Below are 5,547 nucleotides of genomic sequence, written 5' to 3'. Positions count from 1 at the left end.
ATATATATATATATATATATATATATAATATGTATACTAGGTAAAGTAGGAAAATAGATTGTAAAAATTTGGTTGGTGGATTTAAGAACTTGCCCCCCCTCACTCCGAAATAAGTTCCGACGTCCCTGGACATGACGACTACTGAGTATGCATATTACAAATGAGTTCTTTCATCATGCTATAAACATTAAATAAATAAACTCACTTACAAATATCATCAGTTTCTTTGCTGAAGTTTTGGTTTAGGCAGGGACGTAGCTAGGTTGATCAGTTCGGCGGGGCCCAAAACTTACGATTTTTTTCTATCAAACCATTAAAAGCTAACAAACTATTAATATGCCATATAGGCCTACATAAGTATATGTACAGTGTGGGTGTGTGTATATATACACCACTACTTATATATATATATATATATGTGTGTGTGTGTGTGTGTGTGTGTGTGTGTGTAAGTAGTGGTTGACCCCGCCAGTGGCAATTAGTGCACGGGTGTTTATTTGTTTGCATGTACTTAGAATTTATTTGCATATAATTAAGAACTAATTTGCATAATTTAGAATACATTTGCATATCATTAGAATAATTTACATTTATGTATTTGCATATTTTTAACTTTTGTGAATATATAATTATATATTTTATGAAAAGTATGTATATAGAAGGTAATTAGTGTCACTAAACGTTATGCATATGATTTTATATTCATTACTGGAAAGTATGTAATGTATAAAACGATAATAATTAATGTTTATAATATTGAAAATAAGTTTTTACGGTTTATGAATCGCTATGAATTGTGTTAATGGGTGTAGGTACAGGTCCAATTATGATTTAGGACGGTCCCGGTACTCGAACCCCCGATATGTAACTGTAATAATTACAGTGTACTATGTAATAATGTTATTATGTTATGAAAGAAGGTGGTTCGACACGCTAGACAGTAGACGATGAACTCCGATAGAGGAGAAAGGAATTTGGGGGATGTGCGGTCAAGGTCAAATGAAGTCAGAACGCCAGAACAAAGAAAGAACCCCATTGACAAATCAGAACCTGTTTTTCCAAAGTCAACTAGAACTCAAGAATAGGAGAAAGGTATGCAACGCCGTAGGGCAGGGGAGGGATTGAACCAGACAACAAAGGATGTCTGGGAATGCGCAGTCAAGGGGAAGAAGGGAGAGCTATCTGGGACGGGGCCTAAAGTTTTCACTATTTGCTTTTATCACGGGGTAACGAACCTAGGACCTTTTGATTATAGATTTAGTTAGTAAATTTAAGTTACTGCGTGTTTTTAACATAATATTGAGTTTATTTTTTACCAAACTTTGACTTTGTCAAATATTTTACAAGATTATGCTTATTTTTACCAAAATAACGCAATTTGATCTATTTAGGAAACATTTTTATGATCTTTTAGACTCACAGAGGTATTTTTTTAAAGTTTTAACTTATTATTTTACAAGTTTATGCTTATTATTACCAAAGTAACGCAATTTCATCTTTCAGGAAACATTTTTATGATGTTTTAGACTCACAGAGGTATTTTCTAAAATTTTAACTTATTATTTTACAAGTTTATGCTTATTTTTACCAAAATAACGCAATTTCATCTATTCAGGAAACATTTTTTATTATATTTTAGACTTACAAAGAATTTTTTAAACTTTTAACTTATTATTTTACAAATTTATGTTTTTTTTACTCAAATAACACAATTTCATCTGTTCAGGCAACATTTTTTAGTAAATTTTATACTCGCAGAGATATTTTTCAAATTTTAACTTATTATTTTACAAGTTTATGTTTATTTTTACCAAAATAACGCAATTTCATCTATTCAGGAAACATTTTTAGTTTGTTTTAGACGCACAGAGATATTTTTTTTGAAATTTCAACTTATTATTTTTACTCAAATAACACAATTTCATTTATTTAGGCAACATTTTTTATTATATTTTAGACTCGCAAAGATATTTTTAAACTTTTAACTTATTATTTTACAAGTTTATACCTATTTGTACTCAAATAACACAATTCATTCTATTCAGGAAAGAATTTTAGTTATATTTTCGATACACAAAGTATGTTTTGTCGAGTTTTGTGTGTTTATTTTACAAGTTTAGGCTTATTTTTACTCAAATAACACAATTCAATCCGTTCAGGTAAGACTTTTAGTTACATTTTCGACATACAAAGTATGTTTTGTCGAGTTTTGTCTGTTTATTTTACAGGTTTAGGTTTATTTTTACTCAAATAACACAATTCAATCTGTTCAGGAGAGACCTTTAGTTACATTTTCGATACACAAGGTATGTTTTGTCGAGTTTTGTCTGTTTATTTTACAAGTTTAGGCTTATTATTACTCAAATAACACAATTTAATCCAGTCAGGAAGGATTTTTTATTATATTTTGGATGCACAAAGAGATGTTTTCAACTTTTTTACTGATTCTTTTGCAGGGTTTGTATTAATTTTTATTTATTTTGTTTTGTATCACATATACATTTACAAATTTTTAACTTAGAGTTTAGTATTTATTTAAATATTTTCAAAAACAATAAAGAAAAAGTACTTTCAGCTACAATTTAAGCCACAGAATATATTATTATTATTATTATTATTACCCCCACACCCCCTATACGCCTTCATGGCGTAGTGCTATGCACAGGGGAGCACTTTACTTTACTTTACTTTAATATTATTATTATGGTTTATTGATTTCCACTATGCCATTTTCGGTTTTGTATTTCTATATTAATTTAGGGCAGGTTACGCCTTCTACGTAGGAAAGTTTGTTTATTTTAGAGTTTTCTGAGTATTTTGTTACTGTTATACTAGGTAAAGTTTCCTAAATATATCAGGTAGAGCTCCATATACTTTTGTTTTTGCTGTTTTGGAGATGATGCGATCAGCACCACTCTCCATCTGCTTTTTATCTTATGTACCCAATATTATTTTGAGGCTTAGTGAATTCTAGAGCCTATTTCTGTAGGAGAGAGGGCCTGAAAATTTCGATCTCAGATAACCCACAACTATCTGTCAGAATATTTTAAAGGATATTTTATACTTATTATGTGCCACTAGAATATCAAAACTTGCTTATTTTTTATGTATGTAACACTGGTATTGTATTTTTGACTAAGGCTTACTGGATAAAGTACACGAAATGTTTAACATTTCGACTATTTGAGATATTATATAAGGCCAAACTTTTACTGTAACTAAAATAATTATGTGTCTATGAGGACTGAAATCCCTTTACCGAGGGGTCCATAACTGTTTTTTTTCTCTCCTTTAAATCATTATATCTGAAACAATTCCCAGCTTGATGTTATATATTTGGACATTTCAAAAGCCTTCGATAAAATCAACCATAATCTCCTTCTTTATAAATTACAATCCAGATTTCGCATCCATGGCAAACTTCTATCTTTGCTAAAAGCCTATCTGCATGCACGAGAGCAGCGTGTTATACTCTTTGGCTCCTCTTCCAGCTTTCTACCCGTCTTGTCTAGTGTCCCCCAGGGGAGTGTCTTAGGCTCACTTTTATTTCTTCTTTACATGGATGATCTGCCCGACAGACTGTCTTCTCTTCCCATAAATGTACTTCTCTGTGCCGACGACTGTGTAAACTCTTCAAAGAAATTTCATCTGAACGCGATTCACTAATCCTACAACAAGCTGTTACAGAACTACTTTTGTGATGTCGCCAGTCGAAACTTGAATTGAATCCTCTAAAATGCTCCTGCTTCACCATTTCCTTAAAAAGGAACAAAGTGCTCTCTTTTTATACTCTCGAAAACCGTCCCATCAAAAAGGCTTCCTCTCAAAAAGATCTTGGTGTTATCATCGACGAAAAGCTAAACATCAATGGTCATATTACATATACTGTTAAACGGGCTATGCGTCTCTTTGGCATTCTGTATAGGTTCCCTGAAATGCAAAACCAATCAGCCATTAGCATATTTTTCAAATCCTTTATCTCTCCCATTCTTGAACACTGCTCCCCCATCTGGACTATGGCTTCTAAAACTAATCTTCCCAGGTTTGATTCTGTCCTCAGCTTTTTCCTCGCAATTGCTCGCCATAGAATTCCTTCTCTCAGACACCTCCATCAAACAGATATTATGTCTACTTTGAACATCCACTCACCACACACTTGTCACGAACTAGCAGACATGACATTTTTGCTTAAAATCATTAATGGCAAAATTAAAACTGAATTCCTTGTCAACCAATTTCATCTACGAGTACCCGCACGGCTAACCCGCAACGTAAAGCTCTTTCACATTCCCGCTACAAGGGTCTCTCTCGAGAGAGCTCCCCCACTGTATAATAACTTGCCTGTAAATGTTGATATTTTCTTGTCAGAACACAGTTTCCGACAATCAGTAAGAATATACATGTAACATTTTTTTTCTGCCATCTTGAATTGTCTTGTTTTGCTGTTGTTATTTTAATTTTTTCTTGTTGCTACAGTATAAAATCATCTTTCAGTACTGTATCTGAAACTATAAGTACGTAAATAAAAATATAAAAAAATATAAAATACCCGCCTACATTCTAGATAATTTCATTTTGTTCTATCATGCCAAGAGTTTCACACACAAGTTGGTCGTCAACCACCAGTTCAACATAAATGCGTCATCACTGACACGGCCGTTACAGTCTGCATTTATATCACAGATTGTATAAAACTACTCTTTACAGTGATTTGCGCAAAACAAAAGCCAATGAAAAATTGTAATATATTTCATATTTACGCTCAAAATATTTTTGTTGAATCCAGACATCTGAAACAGTGGAACAGATGGAAGAGTTACTTTTACAATTTAATTTAAAATATGTAGGTTACTGATTTATACTATTCACTGGTAAATACACATATTTAAATCCATCCGAAATTGAAAATGATCAGAAAAGTATCTTCTTCTATGTTAAATAAATACTGATAGATTTAGTTTAACCTTGCTATTTAATTTAGATACAGCACTGCCTTTCCAACTATAAAATCCTTATATAGAAACTAACCGAATGCTCGAACAAAATAAACAGTAGATGCAATTTTTTATGAACCAATATATCAGAAAGAATACAAGTACTTAGCAGATCATTACGCTATTTTACTATCCCCTTGTTGGTGTAATTCATACTCGGCAATGAAAGATTCGGCAACCATCCCAGACTGATCAAGAGCAATGGAAATCTTTTCATCAAACCACAAATTTCAAAACAAGGCAATGCAAAACGCAATACGTTCGGGTGAACTCATATACAACCTCTTGTAAATTTATTAATTACATTCAGATGGATCAAGAAATGCACTACGTTTACTATCGCGTGATAGAACTGGACATGTTGACAGTCGGTTAATCATGACTGGGCCTTCAATTTAAAGTGGGATCCGAACCACTACATGTGATATGATTTTCTTTATTTTACTTCTCCTTTTGTGCCACTTTTGGCTAATTTACGAAGATGGGGATGAGTGATGATATGATGAAATTGATGAATGGACACTCACAAATATCCATGCCAAGGCCAGGATTC

This window comes from Lepisma saccharinum, chromosome 15 (genome assembly GCF_977018435.1).
Source record: "Lepisma saccharinum chromosome 15, izLepSacc3.1, whole genome shotgun sequence".
Classification (NCBI taxonomy): domain Eukaryota; kingdom Metazoa; phylum Arthropoda; class Insecta; order Zygentoma; family Lepismatidae; genus Lepisma; species Lepisma saccharinum.
This window is presented reverse-complemented; position numbering follows the sequence as displayed.